We start from the raw sequence: 26,810 nt of genomic DNA, 5'->3' as shown, positions 1-26,810 counted from the left end.
ATATATATATCAGCTGTCACCAGCTCCAATCTCAGCAGAAAATGCAGCAGTGAGATTGTGTGCAGGGTTATGTCACTGCTTCTGATTGCTGGATTCCGTCTCTCGCCTTTGCCCTGGCCCTTGCCCTGGCCATCCCCTGCTCAGTGGGGTGGCTTGCTGCCCTCCCTGTTCACACTCACAGGCCACCTCCTACCTTCCCAGACACAGCTGGGCTGGGAGCCCTGAGCACCAGGCTGGAACACACAGGAGCTGGTGTCTTCTGTGCCCCCTGCCCTCACGAGGCTTCTCATGCCTCACTGTGTCCCGGCTCAGGACCAGATCTGCCCTGTTGTGTCCTGTGACTTGTGTCTCCAACATTCTCTGCAAATTAGATGGGATCCTCAGGTTTCATGTGAAGAAATACCTTGGAGAGGGGAAGCCACTTGCTCCAAGGACATGCAGGGGCTTCCTGGGGAACTGGAGTGTGCAAATCTAGGAAGTCTCGGGATCTCCCTGTTGTACCATCTCCAGGCACGAAGCTTCTTATTCTAGGGGACAGGATCCAGAGGCAGAGCTTGGGGTTCTCACCTTGAAATTGGTCCAACTAGGCTTATTAATAAAAAACCCCGGAGCTCCCAGGGAGAACACTGTGGGGAGTGCAAGCGAGCTAGGCTGAGAACCAGCACTCAGAAACCTCCACGTGGCCACAGGAATGCTGACTCAGCTTCCAGCACGCCGCCGTCCTCCTCGTCATTGGCAGACCAGGGCTGGGCTGTGTGATATGGGTTTTTTTTTTTTTTTTTTTTAAATTCTTGTTTTTCTGTTTTTCTTCCAGAGATGTCCTAACTTTTAGAGTACAGTTGGGGGCAGTAGAGTGGAGGTTCATTCCCAGCACTGCTGTGTGACCCCTGACAAATCACTCTCCCTCTCAGAGCCTCAGTTTCCTCATCTGTAATATGGATTAATAATATGTGTCCTGCAGGGTGGCTGCGAGCGGCCAGTGAGATCATAAATGGTCTCCCAACATTGGGCTTCACCCCGTGTTGATTATTTTTGACAAGTTAATGTTCCCTGTGGGGCAGTTTCCTCAGTCCAGAGGGCCAGAGTGAAGTCCCTGCTTAGGGTACAAAGGCTGACATGGCAGAGAAAATGCCAGTTTAAGGGTCAACATCCTGGTTTCCAGTCCCCTGCTGTGTGACTTGGGGCAGGTCACTTGGCCTCTCTGAGCCTCCACTTCGAGTAGGCCCTCAACATCATTATACGATGCTTGGTGTTCAAGGAACATTCAAGAATACTCTCCATATTTTTCTGCCTTCCCGTACCACTCCCCAACATTTTGTAATTGCTCCCAGAAAAACTCCATGTTTAAAGTTTTCCATGCTTAACTTCTCAGCCTCACTGTGGCATGAAATCAATTGTTTGCATTTAATTTGACTTCTCGGATGAAGGGGTAACATTGGAGATGAGGGTAGGGGTGGGGAAGGAGATGAGGAAGAAGTTAAACCAGATGTGTTTGTGTTTAACTGTAGGATGGTGGTTAAACTGTGTTACCACCGTGCTTTCTGAATTCCAGTAACCAGGCCTCAGGTTTCACTAAAAATTGTAGTGTTCTTCACTGGCTGGGCTGGACTCTCCTTCCCTTTATTATTATTATTACTATTTTATATTCATCTGAGGCCGCAGAGTACTGGCGGGAGGGAGAGAAGACCTCATAGATGCTTCAAATTTTAGAGCTGGCTTCAGAAACTGGCGCTGTCAACGGGCATCTTCCCGACCAAGGAGACTGAGGCCCGGAGAGCAGAGGGACCTGGCCAGGGGCACCCAGCAGCCTAGGGTAGGGTGGACCAGAAGTCCAGTCTCCTGGATACACGCTCCATGACCTTCCATAGCAGACCATCTCTTGAATTTGGAGTGTCTCATTTGCACGTGCTTAGTATGTCGGTTTTTTGAAAAGAAAGAAATGTTCAAGGCAGGATGCAGATGAACAGGTTGGTAGAAAAAGATCTTCAGCTCAGGAGAGCAGAGTTTAAATCCTTGAGCTTCTAATACACTACTGTGTGACCTTGAGCCAGTCACTTTCCCTCTCTGGGCCTCAGTTTCCTCATCTGTAAACCAAGATATCTAAAGAGCTGGAGGGTGAAGATGGGTTTGAGTCCATCGGGCCTCAAATACTTATGGCCTACTGTGTGAGAGGTTATGGTAGGTCAGTCACAAACTGCCCTCCCCAGGCCACCAGGGTGGGAGACTGTTGACTTCTATGGTGCTTTTAAAACTTCTATTTAGTTCCTGGTGTTGTTAAACAGGCAGTTTCATTTTACATAAAACCATGGGTTTCTGGCTTCTCTTGAAAGATCAGAAGATGTGGCCGTTTCGGGCTCTGTCCCTGCCTGACCACAATGGCCAGAGCTGAGTGGCAGCTGCTCTGTTGTGTGCACTCTGCCGCAGTCCCCGCTGCCCCCCGTCCCTCCTGCCTCCTGACAGTCCCCGCGGCCCTCTGAGCCTGCACGCTCCTGGCCATGGAGAGGGGCTTGAATCTCATTAGAATGACGGTCCGAGGCCTGAGCCACCGCCCGGGGGCTCGGGGTGGGAACGTGGGAGGACACAGGACACCAGCCCCGCTTCTGTGGCCTGGCAGCATCTCTGAAAGATGGCAGCTGGTGGGGGGCGGGGGTAGCTTTCCTTCTGCTTTGGTGGCCCCAGCAGGAGTCTGTGGCTCTAGAGGTCTGGAGGTGACAGGACTGTCAATGCTCAAAGCTGAGCCCATCAGGGTGGGAGCCCTGAGAGCTTCTATCTAAAGGTTGCACAGCCCCCTCGGGGAAGGGGCTGCCTTGACCTCTGACACCACCCCCCACCCCACCCCCAGACCCGTGCTCCCCACACACCCGCACACTGGTGTGCCTCCATGTCACAGACGGGACACACGGTCTCACACTCTGTCCCATGGCTCTGTGCCGAGGCCTGAGATAACAGGTGGGCACCCCGGGGTCACAGTGTGCATCTCAGGATGGCCTCGTGGGAGCTGGAGGACAGACAGCAGGAGAGGCCTGAAGCCGGGTGGTTAAGTATGGGAGTTCTGGAGGGAGGGTCTGCACTGGGGGGCATGAGATGAACAGGGGAGCCTCAGTGTGGTGGCAGGTCTCCTGATTCTCTTGCTGTGTGTGGCAAGGGGCATTTCGAGTGACACTGGGTCCCAGGAGTGATACCGACCCCCACTCTCTGCTGTTCTGCACTCGGGAAGGTGGAGCCCTCAGTACAACTTACTCTCCCAGAGCTGGGCACTGTGCCGCACACCAGTAATCCCAGCCACTCGGGAGGCCGAGGCAGGAGGATCACGAGTTCAAAGCCAGCCTCAGCAGATTAGCAAGGCTCTTGGCAACTCAGCGAGACCCAGCCTCTAAATAAATTAAGTGAAAAGGGGCTGGCAGTGTTGCTCAATGGTTAAGCACCCCTGGTTCAAACCCCGGTGCCAAAAAAGAAAGAAAAGAAAAAAATTCCTCTCCCGGGTGCCTCTGTTAGCTGCGCTGGCCCAGGGAAGGGAGGAGAGGGGAGCTGGGAGGTTGTTTTTGGAGAACCAGACCTCGAGGCCCTGTAGTGGAGCCCAAGCCCGGAGCTGCCCGCGCCACCCCCTGCCCTCCACCGTGGCTCGTTCTGAGATGCTTCCTGCTCAGGTGGTGGGTTCGTGACTCGGTGAATGAACTTCACCTGGCCGGATCTGCACACGGCAGGAGAGAGCTGGGCCCACATTTTATGGGCTTTAGATGACCGTGTAAGTGGCCAAGGCACATTGCGTTTATTTGGAGACCGACCTTTATAAGAATCCACCTGTTGACTTTTTTTGTGTGTGTGTGCCACGCTGATGTGGACCTGGGGCCTGCGTGCCAGGCACGAGCTCCTCCACTGACCACGCCCCCATCCCTGGGCCCTAACCCATGCCCTGGCCTCTGTGCCCCTCGCCTTGTCCTAGCCGCGCAGGCTGGGCCGCTGCAGCTCCGCGCCGGGTGGGCACTTGGGCCCCCAGGTTGAGTCACCGAGCTGGCTGGCCCGGGCTTGGTGTTGCTGAGCTTGTCCCCTTGTTTCTCCACCTGAACCCCCTGTGCCCGGCCTGCCTCTCAGCACACAGCAGTTAATCACATGCTCCTGGGCCACCAGCCACCAGCCTCCTCTGAGTCCCCTCCTCCACTGCCCCGTTTCTCCGGCTCATTAAGTGTCCCTCCCAATGAAAGTCCATGTCTCCAGCCGCGGAGGTTGGATGCCTGCGTGGGGCACAGGCCCTCGCCTGGAGCCCTGGGTTTGGTCCCCGTCTGCCCGGCGGGTGCCGGAATCCCAGAGGAAGATCCAGAGGAGGACACCGAGGCCCCAGCTCCCGGGGAGCGGGAGTCCTGGCCATCGCCACCCACTGAGCTGCGCCCCCCACCTTGTGAGTGACATCAGTGCTCTTCCTAGAAGAGTCAGTTCCCTTTGGTTTCGAAATAATCTGATTCAGGAATTCGCCTGTCCTCTCAGGGAGCCTCTCGAGGTATCCAAGAAATCGGTTCCTCCCACAGCTTGTTCGCGCCATCACCTCATCCGAGTAATTTTGGTAAAAACACTGTTTTTCTTTGATTGTTGTTTTCCCCCTTGATTTGTCCTTATAGTTAACATTTAAGGGATTACTCCGTGCCAGAAACTGAGCTAATTACTTTGAATGACGGTATTGTGTTTAACCTGTTATCCTCTCCATTTGACAAAGGAGAAAACAGAAGCTCAGAGAAGTTGAGTAACTTCTCGAGGTCACACAGATGGAATGTGGAGGTGAGACCCTGATGTAGGTCTCCTGCCCACCTGCCCAGGCAGATTAGCATCTGAATTCAACTTTCTACCTTTGGATACAATTCCTCTGGAGACTTTGCTGTATGCATTCTACATCATCTGTCTCTGTGGTTTTTGACCAGGGGGTGGAGGCCTCAGAGGGAGAGGATCAAGCACAGGTGCTGGTTGGGCAGCAGGGCAGTAGCATCTGAGTCTCAGCCTGGATACCCCCCTCCTTTTCCAGAAGGCAGTGACCATCTCAGAGAAAGGTGTCCTTAGATCCCCAGAGGAGCCCAGGTTTCAATCCCAGCCCCACCATCTCAAGCTGTGTGGCCTTGGGCAAGTCCCCTGCCCCCCTTTTGGGTATCCTGCCAGACATCCCTCACTCAGATGAAGCAAGGGCTTCAGACTCTTCTAGTTCATGGATGGTAAATAGCCGGAATGCATAGTGCCACGCCCCTGCCCCACACCCACGTCAGACATCACTAATCCACCACTGCACACACACACTTCCCCCCCCCCCCCCCGCCAAAGTCCTTTGAAATATGGTGTGCTCCTCCAGGCCAGCCACTAATTAGAACTGGCCCGCAGGGTGAAAGGACATCCAGAACCAGAGGAGACTTGGTGAGTGTGTGGAGGAGGAGGGGCCAGGCCCGGGTGGCACTCAGCTCAGTGATATGGTGCTCCTCGGTCTTCTTTCCCTTGCCTGGAAAGTAGGAGGGACCCTGCGCTGGACAGTGCCAGAGCTCGCCTCTGCCCTGGGGTGGGAACCTCTGGTGGGTGCGCAGCTGGGCTCTTATTCAGGTGGAGACTGCTTTCTGGGTCTGGTCACTGCGCAGGTGAAAGGAAGAGGGACAAAAAGGGGCTGGTTTCGGGTCCTCTTGGAAAAGGTTAGACTCCCTCTTCCCCCAGGGTTCATAACAATGTTGGTGGTGGAATAATAATGGCAATAAGAGCGACCCGCGTTCAGGGCGTATTTGTTAGGCACCGGACCCTCTGCTAGCTTGTACATTCGCGCCCCAGTCCTCCTAGAAGCCCAGGGCTTCCAATGATTCAAGTGCATTGCCTGAGCTCCCCAGTGGTACGTGGTGGCACATCTGTCCAGCTCCAAGCCAGGCCCTGCTCGCCTCCAAGGGCCAGTGTGGAGGACAGCCAGACTGTACATTTGCTGTCTATCAGTCGCCGTTATCATTTCTCACTTGTGATGGTGACGTTCCTGTGCCTGTGGAAAGTGCCCTCCCACTGGCAGGACATTTTGCTCTACTGCGGGGCTATACCCCAGCCCAAAGCTTCCCGATCTCTGTGGGGGCAGCACCGTAAGCAGCACCTCTGTTTCACAAGTTAGAAAATTGAAGTTCAGAGAGGGAGGGTGGCCGGCCCTGGACCCCACAGCAAGCAGCTGTCCTGCCTGTTCCCTGAGGCTTGCTGAGAAGATCGCCAAGGGGAGCCCGGGTGGGGGTGGGAGTGTTGACTCCACTGAGGCCATGTTGGGCCTGCCCTGTGTCCTGGAGGGTCCATGCGACCCTCGACAAGGCACTCTCAACACTCCCGACCTCGGTTTTCAGGTTCCTGTTACACGTTCAGTTTTCAGAGCCGTGTCTTGGTCATGAACTCACCGAATCCTTAACACACCCTGATGAAGTGTTGCCTTCACTTTCCAAAAGGGGAAACTGAGGCTCCCAGAGGCAAGGCTACTTGCCTAAGGGTGTCCCTCCAGCCCCTCTCATCTCTGCCTTGGTACCTGCAGTGTCCCACCCCCTGCCTGTGTGACCACTTGGCATCATGGCTGTTTTTTCTAGATCTTGCTGGGAAGTCTTGAGCCATGTGAACGTCCACATGCTGTCTAGCTCAGGCCTCGGGAGGCCGGTTCCGGTGTTTAACAAGGTGATGTGTAGCTTTTTTTTTTTTTTTTTTGTACCAGGGATTGAACCCAGGGGCACCTAACCATGGAGCCACATCCCCAGCCCCTTTTTATATTTTATTTTGACACAGGGGCTTGCTGGGTTGTTTAGGGCCTTGCTGAGTTGCTGAGGCTGGCTTTGAACTTGTGATCCTCCTGCCTCAGCCTCCCGAGTTGCTGGGATTACGGGCGTGCACCACCATGCCTGGCTGTCCCCCAGGTTTGATGCCTGGGCTGTGCCCTGGCCACCCACCCTTCCTAGCCTCCCTGGTGTCTTCCCCGCTCCACCAGTGATACCAGCTCTTCAATGGCTATTAGTGTTTGGCAGCAGGACAAGCCAGCTTCCTGGGTGACAGGCTTCCGTTGGCAGCTCTGCCTTTTGTCTCCCAAGTGCCATCTCTGGCTACTCTTTTTGTCCATTTTGTTCTCAGAGGAACCCCCCTCCCCCAGTCCCAGACAACTTTATTTCCTAATGAGAATAGTTATAGCTGTCATTTGCGAAATCCTTACACGTCATGTTCTTTGGTGCAAAAGCAGGCACAGCATACGCATTTGTTGAGTGACGCCGGCAGAGAGTAACATGTCACAGGGACTAAGAGTTGTTTGACCTCAGTTTCCTCATGCGTCAAATCCTGCCTCCACCAGGCAGAGGAGTCCCTGATACATATATCAATACATATTTGTTTTAAATATCACACATATTTAGACATCGGTTCCTGGCAGTTGAATCTCTGAGAGGTAAATACTTGTCCCCCAGGGCACAGTCTGTAACAAGTGCAAATATTTCAACACCTTTCGGGACACTTGGGTTTCAAGTAGCCCACTTCAGAAGCTGCTCCCCACCGTCCTGTTCGCGTCACACAGCCCTGCCCCGCACCTGAGGGTCAGAACGCACAGCAGACGAATCAGTTGGTCAGGTTGCTTGGGCTCTGACACATCTCTGAGAATATAGCGTGCCCGTCCAGCTTCGAGCGCCTGGTGGGTCTTGTGACCGTCATCTGCGGAGCAGGCAGCGATTGAGCCGTGCGTAGGAGCCAGCAGGAGGGAGACCTGGCCGGCAGCTAGAGCCAGCTAGCTGGAGCCTTCGGAGAAGGAAGGACAGTGGCCCTGAGTGACTGTAGCAGTCACGGCCCATAGGCGTTAGCTACGGTCACTCCCTGACCCTCACCTCAGGAGGTAGGTGCCCTTGTCATTGTTCTTGCTCATGATGGGGAACCAGGCTCAGCAATGTGCTCATTTGCCCAGGAGATGGGTCCGTGTGCACCTGGGCAGCTGGGCTGTGGCGCCTGGCCATGTTACCACTTCCCAAAAGGACCTCTGGAGCTCCCGGCTGGGCGGTTTCCTGCTCCTCCCTGGGCCGGTCCTTGGCAGGCAGGCTGGTGTGAGTGCGCATGGGGGCACCGTGCATCTGTGGGGTGCAGGTTAGTTTCCCCATCTCCTCCCGGGGCCTCCTCCGGATCTCAGACACCTTGATGCTGGGCCCAGACAGTTTCCAGGAAGGGAAGCCGCCTGTCGCCTACCCAGCCCAGGGCGTGTGTCCACTCAATTCCATGGCATTGTTCGAGGCCCACAGCCCTGGGGACCACCTCCCCTCTAAGGTCAGGAAGGTCTGCCAGGGAGACTGTGATTTGGGTCATACAGAGGCGGAGACAAGGCTCAGCGGGGCCGCCCAGGGTCCCAGGCCAGTGGGCAGTGGCTCTGGGATTTGAGACCAGAACCTTGGCGTTTCCTTCCTGCCTCCCAGCTCGGCTCTGAGCAGGCTCTGGTTGAGAGGATACGTCTGCCTTGGGGGAGTCTTGTCCAGAGGTCCAGGCCTGCTCCTCCTTAAGCCTTAATCTGTTTGCTAATAGTGGTAGGAATTCTCATTTACTAGAGCCCCATGGTCAGTGTGGCCAGCTAAGTTGGTGCTCTATGTCCGTTCTCATGTGGTTCTTTGAACCACCCCAAAGGGTGGGTACTGGAATCTGTTTTTGGTTTTTTTTTTTTCCTTTTCTTTTTTGGTACCAGAGATTGAACCCAGGGACACTTAATCACTGAGTCACATCCACAGCGTCCCCCTCCCCCCATTTTTTTGAGACAGAGTCTCACTAAGCTGCTTAGGGCCTTACTAAATTACTGAAGCTGGCCTCAAACTTGTGATCCTCCTACCTCAGCCTCCCGAGTGGCTGGAATTACTGGCATGTTCCACCATGGGCAACCTGGATTCCCTGCTTTTTCAGGAAGAGAAGAGACACACAGAGGAAGGGAAGGGACACCGTCCCAGGTCATGTAGCTAGCTCACAAGAGGTTAACCCAGAATGGAACCAGGGCAGCCTGCTTCCAGAGTCTGGGCCCATAATCACTTAATAAATGTTAGATAAATCTCTGCAGGCCAGATGTACAAACTCTTCTTGAACTGTTGTTTCTTCCAGAGCCAGACCTGTGTGTGTTTGTCAGGGGTGGGGGGACGGCAGGAGTCCAGCAAATAGCAGGAGTGGGCTGCGTGACACTCCAGGGGAGGACGCTCCAGGGGAGTCTCTGAGTTTTTCTGTCCCGTGTGATTCCTGGGGGGGAGGGCGGGTGGGGAGCGAGGTGGGGGCACCACAGGGCAGTCCTGGAGACTGTCTCCAGGACCAGGTCAGGGGGAGGCCAGAGCAATTAGCCTGGCCAAGGCTACAGCTAACTCAGAAGCCTTGGTGGGGAATCAGGCCCAGCCCCAGTCCAGGGCTCTGGCCTCGTGCCTGACCCTCCTGTGTGTCTATCGCAGGCTTCCAGAGTCTTCCTGGGGTGGGGAGCCTCCCGCTGATGGCTCGGTCGAGAACTTGGCTCTGCGATTCCTCCTTCCTTACCCAGCTCGGCCGGCGGCCCGCGTTCCCTCCTGGAGGAAGCGTCCTTTCCTCTGGTAGCTGCCTGATTTGAATCATTGAGTGTTTCCCGGTGGCCCTGGGCCAAGCGGAGCTCTGCTGTGCAGGCCTCTGGCTTGGAGGAGGGCCCGCCAGCCTCCTGTTCCTGTGACACCCTCCCGCTGCCAAGGGCGGGCTGCGGGGAACAGGCCCGTCTCCGGGGCTCTGTGGGACCCGGCCCTGGGTGGCTCCTGTGACAGAGGATGGCCGTGGGCTTTGTCCCCTCACTGCCTGGAGTGGCTCCCCCATCCCAGGAAGTCCCTGCCGGTGGCCTTTCTTGGCAGCTTGCCCGGGTGCCAGCATCTTGGCACCGACGAGGGTGGAGAATGGAGGGAACGGTCCGGAGAGGGAAGGAGGGGTGGGTGCAGGGGACCTTGGCTCATTCCTTAGCACAGGTCTCTGGCCAGGTGCTGGAAGCACAGGGTTTCTGGTCAGGGAGGGCCCCCGACCCCACAGAACCCACAGCAGGAAGGAAAGCGGGAGGGCCGCCGGCCTCCACCACGGGCACCCCAAAGGCTTTCCCCCGGAGGGGACGTTCACCCTCTTTCCCCCCAACACAGCCTTCTTGAGCCTCGTGGGGAGGCAGGTGTGGCGCAGACACGGGGAGGCAGCAGTGAGCACCCCGAGGTCCTGGATCCCTGGGAAAGACAGAGAGGGGGTTGGGAGGTTTGTTTCAGGCAGTGCTGGGTGCTGGGGAGAAGACGAGGTGCCAGAGATTGAACCCAGGGACACTTAATCACTGAGGGGGGCCTGGCAGGGGCCGGGCTCCTTCTCGTGGCCTGGGCAGGGACCCTGCAGAGGTGGCCTTGGAGCCGGAGATGGAGAAGGAGGGAGCCAAGCAAAGATCAGAGATGAGTGTCCCCGGCAGAGGAGAGTACAGTACAAAACCCTGGGGGTCAGGAGGAGGCACCGGTCAAGGGCGGGGCCTGGCTGATGTCAGAAAGGTGGGTAGGACCCCTGGCCAAGCCCGAGCAGGGCCTGCCAGAGGGAGGGCTGGCACCTCCCATTTGTTGAATGGGCCCTAAGAACAGTTTTTGCCAGCATGGCCACGGGGACCTGCCACTCCCACCCACTCCAGGTAGAGAGGGGCTGTTTGGCTTAGTATGTTACTTATTTTGATTAACATTTCTGATTGGCATGAGTGTCACATATAGAGAAATCTATGCATCTACTGGGGGCTTCTCATTCTCGCCTTTTTTGATCAGTGTCCTTTAAATTTTTGTCCCTTATTAGTATTGATAAGAGATATAGAAAGACACATATTGTCTATATGGGGCTTCTCATTCCCTTTGCCTTTTTTGATTAGTATTTAAGGTCATTTGTGTATATATATATATATATATATATATATATATATATATATATATATACAAAATATATACCAGCGTTATGAAAGGGTATTTTCGGTCCCACATAACCTCCTGGAACGTGTTTTTTTCACTCAGTCTCATGTTTCTGAGACTTAATCCATATTATTGCACATATCTGTAATTTATTTTTAAATTTTTAAAATTCTTTTTTGTTGGTGCACGGTAATTATGCAGAATGGTGAGTTTCTTTGTGGCACATTCATGCATGCATAGAAGTATAATTTGTCCGGGCATGCGATGCACACTTTACTATAATGCCAGCAACTCGGGAGGCTGAGGCAGGAGAATTGCAAGTTCAAGGCCAGCCTCAGCAACTTAGGCCCTGCCTCAAAATTAAAAAATAAAAAGGGACTGTGGATATAGCTCAGTGGTGCACCCCTGGGTTCCGTTTCCAGCACTCAAAAAGCAAAAATAAAAACCCCCACAATGTAATTTGATGAATTTTACTGCCCAGTACTTCCTCTGCCCTTCCCCTTCCGTCCCCCTGACCCTCTTCCTCTGCCCTGCTAGTCTCCCTTCTAATTTCATGGGCCCCCCTCGACAACTGACCTATTTTTTCTTTTAGCTTCCACACATGAGAGAAAACATACAACCTTTTTTTTTTTTTCTGAGTCTCACTTATTTTGCTCAAAGTCATGGTCTCCGGTTCCATCCATTTCCCTGCAAATGACAATTTCATTTCTTGGCTGAGTAAAGCTCTGCTGTGTACACAGACATCATTTTCCCCATTCATTCATCTGTTGACAGACACTTGGGCTGATTCCATCACTTGGCTATTGCGAATCGTGCTGCAATAGATATGGATGTGCATCTATCTCGGAAATATGCTAATTCTTTGGCAAGAGTGGTGTAGCTGGATCATAAGGGAGATCTATTTTTAGCTTTTTGAGGAACCTCCTTGCTGATTTCCATAGCAGTCTACTCATTTACATATCCACCGACAGTTATCTAAGAGTTCCCCTTTCCCGAATCCTCGCCAGCATTTATTGTTATTTGGATTCTTGATGCTTGCCATTCTAACTGGAACGGCCTGGGACCTCAGGATAGCTTTGATTTGCATCTCCCACTGGCTAAAGATGTTGAAAATTTTCCCCCTAATCCTTGGTCTTTTGCACTTCTTTCTTTGAGAAGTGTCTGTTCAGTTCCCTTACCGATTAGGGTTGTTTTGTAATATTGAATTTCCACTTGTTGAAGAGGCTGTCTTTTCTCCAATGTATGGCATTTTTTGATACCTTTGTCAAGAATCAGATGACTATAATTGTGCAGATTTGTCTGTGTCTTCTGTTCCATTGGTCCGTGTGTCTGGTTTTTTGCCAGTGCCATATAGCTTTAGTGATTATAGCTCTTTAATCTAATTTGAAACTGGATATCATGATGCCTCTAGCATTGCTGTCTTTGCTCATTGATTTGGCTATTCTGGGTCTTTTGTTTCTCCATATAAAATCTAAGATTTTATTTTTAGTTCTGTGAAGAATGTCATTGGTATTATAGTGTGGGGGTTGCATTGAATCTGTAGATGGCTTTTGGTAATATGGCTGTTTTAACTATTGATTCTGCCTATCCGTGAACATGGGAGATCTTACCATCTTCTAGTGTCTTCTTCAATTTCTTTCTTGAGCATCCTATAGTTTTCATTGTAGAGGTCTTTCACCTCTTTGGTTGGGTTTATGTAATTCATTTCTTTATCACTATATAATATTCCACTGGATAACTATTCCACACTCATTTTTTTTTTCAGTGCTGGGTACAGAACCCAAAGTTTTGTGCATGCTAGGCAAGTGCTCTACCACTGATTTCCACCTCCAGCCTCCATTTACTAATTATCTCATTGGTTGCATTGGTTTCCAGATTTTTGGCAGTGTGGAAAAGGTGCTTACAAATATCCCTGATCACACTTCCTCATGCATGGCCATAGGAATTTTCTCCTAATACATACCTGGGAGTGGAACTGTTGGATCATAGGATATGTGAAAGTTTGTTCAGTGTTCCAAGATAAGACCAAATTGTTTTCCAGAATGATTGTACCAGTGTGCACTTCTACCAGGAATGTACAAGACGTCCTATTTCTCTGTACCTTCTACAACACACATGTTGTCAGGCTTCTTACATATTTCCAATCAAACAAGTGCAGTGATTTCTCACTGTAGACATGAGGTGCAACTCCCTGGTTACCTCTGGGGGTGAACGGGTGTGGATGAGTGTGTGTGAGCCCTCTTTTAAAATGCATTTCTGCCCATTTTTCTGTTTGTCCTTTTTTTTTTTTTTTCTTTTCTCAAATCCGTTGCTTATTGCTTGGTAATAGTTCTTTACATTCCTGAGACATTATGTTTTGGGTAAGCTAAAAATCTAAAATTTAATGTAGTCTCATTTAGCAACTTTTTATTTAATAATCAATGCTTTCCAAGTCTTATTTAAGAAAGTTTGCTTACTCCAAGGTCAGAGACCCTTTCACCCATAGTTCCCAGTAAACATTTTAATGTTTTGTTTTTCACATTTAAGACCTTGATCCATGCATTGTTGATTTTTGTGTATGGTATAAGATAGGGATCCAATTTGATTTTTTTCCATCTATATATCCATTTTTTTTCTTTTTTTTTATTTTTGGTGAGGGGAGGTACCAAAGATTGAACTCAGGGGCACTCAACCACTGAGCCACACACCCCCAGCCTTATTTTGTATTTTATTTAGAGAAAGGATCTCACTGAGTTGCTTAGCACCTTGCTTTTGCTGAGGCTGGCTTTGAATTTGAGGTCTTCCTGCCTCAGCCTCCCAAGTGGCTGGGATTATAGGCATGAGCCACCGTGCCTGGCCCATTTTTCTTTTGTTTTCCAAATATATAAAAATGTAATTGACTTTATTTTGAGCTTATCAAGCTAATTTTCTAAACTATTTCCAAATATTTGTAGACTCTAGGCAATCAGTTGCAACTAATGATCACTTCCATTTTAAAATAAATCTTTATTCTTTTTTATATTTATTTTTTATTTATAGGTGGACCAAATCCCTTTTTATTTTATTATTATTACTTTCTTAATGTGGTGCTGAGGATCAAATCCAGTGCTTCATGCATGCTAGGCGAGCGCTCTATCTCTGAGCCACAACCTCAGCCCTAAATCTTTATTCTTTTAACCTTTTTTCTTTTTACACTGTGTAGGACTACCAGTACAATGGCGAATGAACATGGTGGGACTAAGTATTTTTGCCTTATTTCATTTTAGAGGAAATATCCTAACGTTCCCCCCTTTAGGATGTGGTGGAGATTTTCCAGGTTAAGGAAGCTCTCTTTTATTCATAACTTAATGAGAGCTTTTTTTAAAAAATTAAAAATTTGTATGTAAATATATCAAATGCTTTTAAAAAGCATCTCGAGGTGTTTCATTTTTCTGTTTTTATCTGTTAGTTTGGTTAATTACATAATAGACTTTCTATTATGTAATTATGTAATTATGTAATGCACCCTGTGCATTCCTATCATCCACACTTATTTGGTTTGTTCTGATGACATTTTGTCCAGAATGGTTACATCAGTTTGTACTCTTCTGGCTTTGGGATCCCATTTATAATGGCCTCATAGAATTAGATGGTAATTTTTTTTTTTTTTTTTTGTATACTGTCCTTTGCAAAAGTTTGGATAAAACTGATATAATGTGTTTCCTGAAGTTTGATAGAATTTCCTTGTAAAATCACTTTAGCCTGTTTTCTTTGTGGAAAGATTTTGTAACTACTGTTTCAATCTCTTTATTCAGGTTCTTTATGTCTTCTTGAGTCAGTTTTGGTAAGTTATATTTTTAGAAATGTATTCATTTAATCTTTATAATTTATTAGCATAAGGTTGTTTATTTTCGATAATAATGTGTCTCCTCTGTCACTTTTAATATTGCCACAGATTTATTGACCTTTTTATATAATTTTCATACCTTTATTTAATTTATTTATTTTTATGTGGTGCTGAGGATTGAACCCAGGGCCTGGCACGTGCTAAGTGAGTGCTCTACCACTGAGCCCCAGCCCCAGCCCTATTGATCTTTTTAAAGATACCAACTTGTGGCTTTGATCTTCTCAATTGAATCATTTTTCACTCTGCTTTTTGATTTATGCTCTTTATAATCTGCTACTTTCTTTGCAGTCTTACACAATTTTTGATATGTAGTGTTTTTATTATCATTCAGTTCTAAGCAATTTAAAATTTCTACTATGACCTCTTTTTGATCCATAAGTTACTTAGGGTGTTTGTCATTTCTAAGAATATGTGTAATTATTTGCCCTTTGTAAAACTTAACTCTAAGGCTCTGGTCACAGAATGTGGACTATATGGAAACCTACTATTTGAAATATGCGGCTTGCTTTACGGCCTGGTATGTGCTCCATATTTAAAATGTTTGAGTGTTCCTGTAAAGAATATGTGTTTATGTACATTTCTATTTCAATTTCTCCTGCTTTTTTGGTTTCACTTTGAGATTTAATATCTATTTTCTCCTACCGTTGGAGATCCTCCTCCTTTCCCCACTGTGCCCTCAAGCCCCACGACACCACAGCAGATTTGTCCAGTTGTTTTAGTTCTGAGTTATTAAAGGAAGGTCCAGCATTTGCTTTCCTTGTTCTTTGAGCTATCCTCTTCACTACTGGGGAGAAGCACAGAAAACAGGGTTAGGAAAACATGTGCTCATGTTTATTATTCAGACCCAAAACTTGTTTGAAAAAAAAAAAAAAACCCAAAGCCTAAACTAAACTTCACTCAGTCTGCAGATATCTTTAGTACCAGCTGTGGATTTTGTTGCTATACAGTTCAATAGTGGCTATATACTTAAATAGTTCCTATTTTTAAAAGTTTGTGTGTTTGTGGGCGTAGTTGTAGTTTTGTACAAACCTGAGCCCTTGAATGGTGCGACTGTCTTTCACCGTTTGGATGACAGTTTAGCTGGCTATAAAATTCTCACTTCAAAATTGTTTTCCCTTAGGAATTTTGGTCAATTCAATTTGATACTTATTCCTTTTGTAAGTGATGGGTTTTGTTCTAGACTCTTAGAACGTTGTCTTTTGGTCGTCACTAGAATATGTCTAAGTGGTTTTTATTTATCTATTTATTTGTCCTGCCTGGTATATTTTGTTCCTGCTCAGACCAAGATGTCACATCCTTCTTTAGTCCTAAGGTCACCTTCACTAGTCCTCAAACAGCTCCTGTCTCTTTTTGTCTTCCCAAGGGGCCACCTATGTTCTCAGAGTTGGTGCTTACACTAGTCTCTTTCTTTCTGGTTTTGGTTGAGATGTAATTTTGCACAGTAAAATGCCCAGATCTGATGTGTCCAATTCAATGCATTTTGACAAAAGTCAGTTACCTTGTAGCTAAGACTCTGAAACAAGATTTTTTTTTTTTCCAGGAAGCAGGGCTTTATTCTGCAATATGGAGGGAACATGCTTGGCCCACCTGCCCCCCACATAAATCGTTACCACTCAGGACCTGGCCAGCAATGCCCCTTGCAGACCCCTTGCAGGGTTCTAAAGACAAAACCAGAGCCCAAAATTCTTTCTTCCCTCAAACACACCCATATCACTATTTGCAGAATTCACTTTTATACTGGTGTCAAAAATCATACTAAAAATTTTTCACTACACTAACTTTATTAAAATGTTTCCCTCTTAAGTTTCTTTGCTAAATATTACTTCACTGTCCTGGTAACTTCTGCTGCTTATTCTCTTGGTGTCCACTGTCCTTCTCCTTCTGTAGGTCTTCTGCACATCTCTTGGCCCCTCGAGCGACTCTCTGCTCGGACTCTGTCCGGTCGAGGCTGGGCGCTGGCCTTCCGGACCTCAGACACCTGAAGTCTGAGTTTGCGGTTGCGCCTTTCTCTTCATGGTTCCTCGTGGGGACGCTTTCCTCCCTGGCCCCCTCTCCATGTGCGAGGTGGGCCATCTGACTCCCCGGGCTCGCGCGCTCTTTCCCTGACTTCGCCCTGGACGCGGCTCTCCTCTCCGTCTCCTGCGGGGTTTTCATGCCCAGGGAGAGGGCCGATCTCCTGAGCCCTTGATCATGAATAAGGGTCGAGAGATCTTAATAAACAGAATTGAACTGGGGAAGAACATGACCCTCCAGGGGAGCTGGGAAAAGGGGCCCAGAGGAGACCCCGGGCCTGCAGTGAGGGAAGTCTCTGCGCAGCAGGTGCCAAAGTAAACCCCGCGGAGAAGAGCCGGCGGGGATCACCGTGTCTGCCGAAAGATGAGGAGACCGCAACGAAACAAGATTCTAAAGGTCATTTCCACCTCCAGCGAGCTCCCTCGTGCCTCCTTCCAGTCAGTTCTGCCTCCTGATGGCGACCACCGTGTGGCTTCCTTTGGCCATGGACCCGACTGACCTCGAGTTTCCTCTGAATGGCCTCATGTGGCAGCACTCTTGGGGCCCAGATTCTTCCATTCATCATGTTTCTTTTTTGAAACTCTGTCCTAGGGAGCAGGGCTCCCTTGCACATGCTAAGGACACGCTCTAGCTTCGAGCTCTGCCCTCTGCCCAGCTTCCCATGTCTCTGAGTTCCCAAGTCTCTGAATGCCACCTTGGCTTGTCCCATCGGTAGCCCAAGCCTCTGTATGGCCGAGTCCTGTTCCACAGCTCAGTGTTCCATTATCTGTTGCGGACACTTAAACTTTCCAGTTTGGAGTATTACAAGCACAACACCTGTGAACATTTATATACAAATCTTTTTTTTTTCCTTTGGTGCATCTATCTGTTCTCCACCCTAGAAGCACACCTGCCTTTTCTCCCTACAAACACCATCTGAAAGTCCCTCCGTCTCCCAGGGAGCGTCTGGTGGCATTGTGCTGGAGGGTCACTCTGGGGTTGACTTGGGAGGAAGGGTGTGGAAGCCACCGACTTCCTCACTGGTTTTCAGAGCAAGGTGTGCCCGCCCCACCCCACGGCCAGCCGAGCACGGGTGACTTCCGCATAAAAGCCGCAGCTGGATTAGCATGCTCTGTAGCCAACAGTTCTAGAGCAGGTCACCTGGACCTTCACTGTAACGAACTACTTAATCATTTTGTGGTGTTGGGGATGGAACTCAGGGCCTTGAACGTGGTGGGCAAGAGCCCTGCCACGGGGTGACACCTCCAGCCCAAACCTAGAATGTTAAGTGAACATCAGGAGCATGCTAAAGAAAGGCGCACATCAGAGAGCAGGATGAGAGTGTTTCAGAGACAAGAAGTGCGTGGAAATGGGCGGTGATAGAGCCAGCCTTCCCCAGACCCTGCATGTTCCTGTCTGCAGCCCTGCGAGTCCCCAGGCCCCTGTCTAATCTCCCAACACTGCAGCCTGGTGGAAGGCAACCTTGGAGGAGGGGGACCTGGGGGTGACAATCTTTCTCCAAAAGAACCTCTGGGTCTTCACATGGGCTCTTCTCACTGTGCCTTCCCTACACTTCTGCTGAGAAACTTCCAGCACATTCGGAAGTCTCCTTCTCTGATGGCACCTCGAGGCCAAGGTGACACTCAGTGGTGGCATAGGGCTCTGGAGTCAGAACCCCCCCACACCAATGCTTGTCCTGATTCTCCAGCTAACCTGCTGTGTAGTGTGTGACTGGGGCCAGGTCATGTGACCTCCCTGGCCCTCAGGTTCCTCCTGGAGTGGGGGTGGGGTGGTGATGAGAACACTGGGCTAGATTATCCCCAGAGTCTCCTTCAACTTGATGAGCTGGTGCCACACAGCTCATCAAGCGCAGGCTCAGGAATGGGGCTGCCCCGCACCCCTCCTGGGTCAGCTCTTGCTGCTGCATGTCGCTGAGCAGTTATTTCAACTCCCAAACTTCTACTGACTTCCCCTGGCAGAAAGGTCAAGAATTGGAACTTTGGAATTGCACAGTTTTGAATTCGTGATCCAGCTCTGTTGCATGGCTGCTGTGTGACCTTAGACAAGTCATTTAACCTCTTTGTGCTTTTTTTTTTTTCTTGCTAAATGAGAATGGTACTAAGTACCTTCAGGGACTGCAGTGGTGCTGTCCCAGTGAGAACACAGTCTTCTCCATTCAGTGCAATGAATTCCTTCCCCCCCCCCCACCCCCCATACTAGGTGCTCCACTATGGAGCGACTTCCTGGTCCTTTTTATTTTTCATCTGGAGACAGGTCCTTGATGGCCTTGACTTTTCAATTCTCTTGCCTCAGTTGGGTATTGGAGGAGTGTGGCTGGGACTAGGGAGCCAGCCAATGCACCCCGCAGCCCAGCAAATTCTGACACTAAGTGCTCTCTAGATACATCCTGTCAAATTGTATCTTTTACCCGCTTCTCTCCTCTCATCTGATCTGCAAGGTGGGATGACTCACCCAGATGTGCAGATAAGGAACCTGAAGCTCCAGACAAAGTCACTTTCAAAGCTACAGGGCCAGAATGTCACCCCAGGTCCCCCTCCTCCAAGGCTGTCCTTCCACCAGGCTTCAGTGTTGGGAGATTAGATGGGGCCCTGGGGACTCGCAGGGCTGCAGACAGGAGAGCCCGGAGAAGCCCCCACCCGGGCGTGTTCCAGCTGTTCCAGCTGTCTACCTTGGCCTCGTGCAAGGTGGCTTTTCTAGGTCTCATGCAAACGTGGATTCAGTGAGGGACACAGTGGAATGAGGGGACAGATCCAGGGTGTGCGGGACAATTTGGGACTCAGGGGACCTGGAATGGAGAGCTAAAGGGGTCCAGGGACAGGGAGGAGGAGGCCTGGAGGCACCAGCCAGCAGAGACTGCACGAGTCCAGGGCTTAAGCCTGGGGTCTCGCGGGTGGGCCTCGCCACCAGCTCCCCTCCCCCGCCACGTCCGGGCCTGGGCTTCACCTCTTGGAGCCTCAGTTTCCTCATCTGCAAAGGGGCTGCTGCTACCGCTGGGACAAGTGGGGGGAGGGCACCGGGTGGCCAGGCAGCCCTGGGCGAGGATCCCAGGGGTGCGGCTAGCTCGATGGACACGCAGGGACTTGAGAGTGAACCCTGAAGCCTCAGTTTCCTTCCCCGGGATTTAGACATCTGGCTCTTAGCTGCCTGGGATACTGCGAAGGCAACAATGAGATCATTCTTTGGTGAGACGTTCTTGACTTCTCTAAAACTGCAAATGCCTCTGTCCCCCTCCTCCCTGCTGCCTCTCTCCCTGGTACCTGCTGCCGCCTGGTGTCCCCTGGATCTGGCTTATCTCCTTGTTTGTTCACCCCACCAGCAGGGACTCACCCCACCCCCAAGGATTAAGTGCAGTTCCAGGCAGGTAGGGTGTGGCTAGAGGAGGAGGGTCACGGGGCGTGACTTTGGGCCCGTGTTTTGTCCCTGGTGAGCACAGCCCACTCCACTTCCCGGTTGCCACGTCCTGAGTTGCTTCCCTCTGCCAGACCCCCCTCTGAGAGGGTCACCTCAGGCCCAGAGAATCGGAGCTGGCCGTCTGCGGACTGACACCCGGAACCGCGAGCCCCAAATGACCTTCTCCCCTGCTTTGTTCTCATCCGGTCTTTGGTGACACAGATGTGACACTAAGATAGAGGCTTCCCCTTTTCCCTTACCTTTTGGATCCAACCCCACCCCCTGCTCCTGTGTGGAACAAACTGTCTCAACAAATGACAGTCCAGCCCCATCGCAGCCACCACAATGGTTGGGAGAGAAAGAGCCGGACGCAGAGCCAGCAGATCCTGTGCCTGGCCTGGCCCTGCCCGTGGGCCGGGCAGAGGGACCTTGCCAAGTCACCTCACCTCGCTGCCCCTCCGTTTCCTCTAAAGCAAGAGTATACAGTGGTGTCCCCCTTCAGTGACCTCCTAGAGCTGTTATATAAAGCTCAGTAGAAATGTGAATCGGGACCCATGTTCCTACACAGGCCTCGAAGGCAGAGTGGGACCTGCAGCCCCGAGCATGGGACCAGGCACACGAGAGACACAGAGGACTAGACCAATGATGACCTTATGGAAGGAGGGGCCAGGACCTGCTCATGGAGCAGAGCTGCTAGGCAAATCCCACCCTGGGATCTCTACAGTGGCAAATTTCACCCAGGATTCCCCTATAATTCTATAAATGCCAAGTAGAAAAGTGCTGGTATTGAGCTGCGATCTTCTTTTATCACATACTGGAACCTTCTCAACCCGCCTTTGGTTTGTTTGCCAGAGTTTTCTTTTGGTAGAAGCAGTTGACTGAGTATGAAAGACTTCGTGTGGTGATTTACAATGTAAAGGGCTTAGAAAACCTAGCGGAACTGACCTCTGAGCTCAGAGACTATGTTCCTAGTAACAGAAAAGCCAAGGCAAACAGTAAGGGGAATTAATTGTTACGAGAATGTTCAGATGTGAGCTTCAGGCATGGCTGCATCCAGGAACCCAAGTAATATCATGAAAAACAGACTCTGCATCTCTCTATTGTGCCTTCTGAAAACTCTCGTGACACAGCCATCCAGGTGGAGAAATGTCTTCCAGCTGTGCCAGTCAGGGCCCTCCTGCACGTAGGGGCAGAAATAATGCCACGCAAACCAGGCCAAAGAGGGAAGGGCTGCTTCTCAGGAACACTGTGGTATTGCTAGGAAAGGAAATGGATTTTGAGTGGCCCAAAATGATAGCAGGTATCCTGCAGGCCTCAGAGGGGAAGCGGGGGAGAGCATCAAACTTCAAAGTTTGCTGAGTTCCTTCCCTTGTGTTATGGGTTACATGTGAGGTGACCACTCAAGTTCATGTGGGTGACAATATGAGAACATTCAGAGGTAAAATGATCGGGTTATGAGAGCCTCAACCCAATCAGGGAATTAATCCCCTGATGGCAGCTGAGGGCAGGTAGGGTGTGGCTAGAGGAGGTGGGCATTGGAGGCGTACCTTTGGGGTATCTCGCCAGCTACCCACACTGACGGGATGAGCTGGCTTCAAAAGAACTGGCTGCAGTATTAAGCTAAGAAACCGGTAAGAAATCACGCAACACACGGACATGAGTTTCTCAGATCAAGGGTGGGGCGGCTGTGCAACCTTAAGGGTCAGCTTGCACGCTGGACAGCACTGGAAAGAGAGCGTGCACCCAGAATCTGTTTATTTTGTGTGTGGGGGGAGACACACAAAGGAACTTCGATGGAATGTTCTTCACCAAATAAGGCAGGAGATAGGGTTTCAAAACACGGGGGTTGTCCAATCCCATTGGGTAACACCCAAGTCTGGGGCTAGGGCAAACTTCTTTGCAGAGCAAAGGTGGAGGCCACTTGCTTCACACAGTGAGTGGAGTGCGGTGCCAGACCAAACACCCCCTTACTCAAGGCTGAGAGAGGATGCTCAGCCCACGGGCAGGGGGCCCCCCACAGGGGTATAAATTTTGTATCTGGCCAGTGGAAGCTCTCTCCCTGCTTCCTGATCATCATGACCTGAGCCCTTTACTCCACCACACTCTTCCACCATGATGTTCTGCCTCACCTCAAGCCCCAAAGAATGGGACTGGCTGTTAATGGACTGAGAACTCTGAAACGTGAGCCCCCCCCAAATAAACTTTTCCTCCTCTAATTGTTCATGTCAGGTCTTTTAGTCAAAGCAGCAAGTAAGCTGACTAAAACGGAAATTGGTACCAGGAGTGGGGTTGGTGCTGGGACTAACCTGACCGTGTGGTTCAGAAGATTTTGGAGCTTTTTGGAATCTGGGAGAAGCTTCGGAAAGTTGAGTGATATGAGCTGGAAAAGCCTAAGATTGTTGTTAAGTGGAGCTTAATGGGTGTTTCTGGTGGGAGCTCAGAAGACCAGAATCTCAATAGGACTGTGGACAGTAAAGACTGGGCTCATGAGGTTTCAGAGGAAAAGGAGGACACTATTGGTAATTGGACTAGAGGCCATTCATGTTATGTTCTGGCTGAGAAGTTGCCTGTATTTTTCCCGAGTGCTGAGACTTTCTGTGAGGTTGATTTTAAAAGTGATGGACTTCTTAATCTGGCAGAAGAAATTTCTAAGCGGCATAATATTCAGGCAGTGGCATAGGTATTGCTGGAGGCTTTTTAGCCAAGTTTAAATTGTGATATTCAGGAGCAAAAAGTAGAGTAGAAATATTTGAAAAGCTTGAACTTGAAAGGTTGGAGTAAAACTGGAACTAAGAAAGTTGCAATTGTTAAAGACATCGTTACTACTAAAGAAACGCTAAAGACTTTGCCCAGAGATAATAAGAGGGCATTGCAGGAGTTGGCAAGACCACACCCAGCTCCGGATCAAGGTTGTAAAAGTGAAAATTTTCTTGAGACCAGTGGGGTCCCCTCCGTGCACTGGGTAGCCTAGGAAGTAGTTTCGCCATCTCAGCCACCCAGGCACTTAGAGGCTGCTGCTGTAGCTGTGGCCCTTGGAGGCTTGGCAACTGCTGGAGATGGTGGCAGACCTTGGTGTCAACCACATGGGTGCTGATTCTGCAGGAATGCAGGGTCCCAGGGTTTCTGCTGAGAGAGTGACGCGTGGAGATGTGAGGAGGAAACTGAAGCCACAGCGGAGACCCCGAGATTGAGAAGTGCCAGTAACGTGGACCATTGTCCTAAGAACGCTGCAGGAACCCATCGGAGACAAACCCAGAGAGAGGCCCCGTGGGCCGCAACCAGCAAGGCCACAGGGGCGGAGCCACACAGCCCTTTGGAGAGAACATCCTGACGCCACCCACGTGCTCTGGAAGCCGGACACGGAACAGAGGGCTTGTTTGACCAGCCGGATTTGGGTCTCGCTTGGGTCCCATCCCTTCTTTCCGTGTCCCTGTTTTTTCTGAATGGGAATGTTCCTCCTGGGCCTTTATAGAGCGGATACTTGTAAATCGCTTTTGATTTTTACAGGAGCTCACCATGTGGGCTGGCCTTGAGGACCACAGAGGAGGCTGTGAGATGGACATGAGCTTCTGGGGGCCAGAGAGGGAAGATTATCATTTAGATGTGAGGTGTCCCCCAAAAGCTCGTGTGTGAGAAAATGTGAGACGGTTCCCAGGGGGAAATTACTGGGTTGTGAGAGCCTCAGTGAGTTAGTGCCCTGATGGGATTGACCCGGTGGTCACAAGGCAGGTGGGGTGTGGCTGGAGGCGGTGGCCTCGTGGTGCACCTTTGGGGCATATCTTTTGTGTCTGGTGAGCGAGTCTCTGCCTCCTGATCACCCCGTGAGCCCTTCCCTCTACCACACTCTTCCCCAGGGTGTTCCGCCTCCCCTTGAGCCCTGGGGAATGGAGCCCGCCATCTATGGACTGAGACCTCTGAAGCCACGAGCCCCCAGATAAACTCTTCCTCCTCTAGTGGTCGCTGTCAGGTCTGTCAGGACAGCGGGGGAACGGCTGACGAGGACATCTTGTCGGAGCTGGCTGTGGAGGCCCCATGGAGTCGGCCCTCCCTGCTTCACACATGGATCCCCCAGGACCCTGGGCAGCCCCTCTGGTCCCTGGGAGGGGAGCCCAGGAGACCCGAGCTTCCCTGCAGGGAGGAGCCCTCTGTCCGATGGGAGGGGGTCCCAGAAGGCAGCAATCACGTGACATGGGGACCATTGCAGGGCCACAGCCGGCACGGTATCCTCTCGCTGCCGGGTCCCCCACCCGGACACAGGTCACAGCCTTGCTGACGTGGGCTTCCTGTGCCTGGGGAGGCCGAGGAGGCGCGAGGTTGTCCTGGCAGAGGACGGGGTAGGGGTGGCAAGCACACTGCTCGCAGGTCTGGCCTTGGTCCCAGCCCTCCCACACTGCTGGGCCTGACCCTGAACCTCCTCCCTTTCTGGGCCCTGGTTTTCTCTTCTGACCTGGAGCTGCAGATCCCAACCTTACGGGGTTCTCAGAAGACTGAGGGAGAAGATCCCGGCACATGGTAGGTGCCCCGTCAAGAGCTTCTCCCCTTCCTGTTGATGGCTGTGTGACCCTGGCCAAGTTACTTAACTTCTCTCTGCATGGGAAGCCAGGCTAGCCTGTGCTATAGGGGGTTATCCTGAGGACAGGCACTCATCATGAGTGTCCCCCTTGAACACTCGAGCACACTGAGGCCCAGGGAGGCAAGATGATGTGCTCAAGGACACACAGCCAGTGAGCCGCGGAAGCTCTGCTGAGGTGGGTGCCGTGGGTGGGACGTCACCGTCACTGGCCCTGGTCTCCTGGGGAAACTGGAGTAGGGGACTGTGGGAGAGGTGGGCGTGTCCAGGGTCACCTTGCCTGGCCAGGGACAGAGCCAAGTCTCCAGTCCAGCCCCTCCCGCACCGGGCTCAGGCCAGTCCCCCTGCAGAGGCCCACAAGGGGGCTGGGCAGAGGTCAGGGAGTTGGACCCAGAGGCTAACTCTGTGGGCCACTCCTGCTGTGTGACCTTGGGCAAGTCACCTCAGTAGAGGGAAACCCTCCCCAGGGGCCTGCGAGGCAGATACGGTGAATAGCATCTGGGCAGAGTGTACTGGGCAGTCCTGTGGCCGCTGTTCAGTCCAGTCACCCACAGAGGTGTGGTGTGGATGCCATGTACATGTGACATGGTGCAGTTGGTGGTGCCCACCTGGGTCTTGTCTGAGAGTCGGAAACATCCACAGTCAAGCTGAATCGGGTTTGTTCACTTAGTTGGGTGAGCTCCTTAACCTCTCTGTGCTTTTTGTTTTACTGTCTGTATAAAAGGGATAATAATAGTGTTTACCTTGCAAGTTGTTTGGGGGATTAAATGAGTCAATATAGGTGCAACATTTTGAACAGTGCCTGGAACATAGTATGGGCTATGAAAAGGTTTGCTATTATTATAAGCAACATGATGACAAATTATGTAAAACAGGGATTTTTCTAGACTACTGTTTGAAATGTTCTTTAATTGACATAAATCATTAGTGTCTAGAATTTTGAAACACTGGTGTCTATGCTATGCCTCACTGATTGCCTTGTGGTCCCCAAATCCTTAGCTGGTTAGTGGGGAGACCTATCCCTGCCTTTGATGTGTGCTGTGTGACTCTGGGGAGGTTATGCACCCTCTCTGTGCCTTTCTTTTCTTGATGTTGTGAGGACAAGGATGGAACAGGGACTCCTCCTGGTTCCCGAGAGGCTCCCGCTGCAGGGGTGCTGAGTGGGGTGCCAGGCCTGGGGGCTGGCGACCATCTCGGAGACACAGAGCACATGTGCCACCCCCGTCCCCCACCTCTTCCCTGCTCAGCTTCCAGGCTTGGCGCGGAGCTCGGTAGCCTGGGACAGAACATGTTCCGACCGGGGGTTGGCGGAAGCCCATGTGCCCACAGAGCCACCGTCCCAGGCCTCAGGCATGGTGTCCCTGGCCCTGCACCCCTCGCTCCTGCTGCTGCTCCTCCCACAGCTGAACTCGGCCTGGCTCAGTCCTCTGCCCACAGAGCCGCACTGTGGCATGGGGACTGTCACCGTGCCCCAGGGAGCCTCAGGCCAGCTTTGGCTCTGGAACCCAGGCCCTGGGCCTGCCGCAGCTCTGCCGAGGCCTTGGGCAGATCCTGGGGCTGGCCCAGGCCACCTCCGCCTGCCGCCCGCCCACCTATCCCCCGACCCTGTCTGCGCCCTCTCAGCCTCTGCACAGGGGCCTCCAGGAGGCCGCCTCCGCCGCCTCTGCCCTGCGCCTCTGTCACGGAGCCAGCTACACCCTCAGGGGCCAAGGGCCTCCCGCTGCTTGGGTGGGGTGGGGACCTGTCCTCCCGTGGGGGCGGGTCTGGACCCCTCAGGACTCAGCCCCTGGAGGTGTCGGCCTCTGTCCTTCGTCAACCACCTGCAGGTGCCTGGTAGCGCTGGGCTCTGGGTTCCAGAATCTCAAAGCCCTTGGGCCCCGAGGAGCAGGGGCATGGGAACCCGGGGCGTGGGAACCCAGGGCGTGGGAACCCGGGGCGTGGGAACCCGGGGCGTGCCCGGCCAAGCGGGCAGACGGGTCCCTCTGCTCCTGGCCCTCACGTGCTCCTGTGCTGCTCCTTTCACGTGTCCCCTCCCCCCGTGAGTTACTGGCCAGCGCTCGCTCCCGACCTGCCTCGTCCC

At 51.6% G+C, this 26,810-nt stretch overlaps 1 protein-coding gene across 4 annotated transcripts in view; it reads left to right on the top strand.

Annotated features, from left to right (window-relative positions):
- The first annotated feature begins 7,550 nt into the window (after window positions 1-7,550).
- The window catches only part of Alpl (alkaline phosphatase, biomineralization associated), a 43,686-nt gene continuing 24,426 nt past the window's right edge, over window positions 7,551-26,810 (top strand). Inside the window, exons 1-2 of one of the 4 annotated variants that reach the window (XM_048816128.1) lie at window positions 7,551-7,843; window positions 14,666-14,694. The gene's annotated coding sequence lies outside the window, so the exon portion shown is untranslated. Of the gene's footprint in view, window positions 7,844-14,665; window positions 14,695-24,519; window positions 24,673-25,176; window positions 25,405-26,810 lie in introns of those variants that run through there. The other 3 variants (XM_048816124.1, XM_048816126.1, XM_048816125.1) reach the window with 3 other exon arrangements.

The sequence above is a fragment of the Marmota marmota genome, unplaced genomic scaffold, assembly GCF_001458135.2.
Source record: "Marmota marmota marmota unplaced genomic scaffold, marMar, whole genome shotgun sequence".
NCBI classification, from domain to species: Eukaryota; Metazoa; Chordata; class Mammalia; order Rodentia; family Sciuridae; genus Marmota; species Marmota marmota.
Note: the sequence above shows the minus strand (reverse complement) of the source record. Positions and strands in the feature narration are given on the sequence as shown.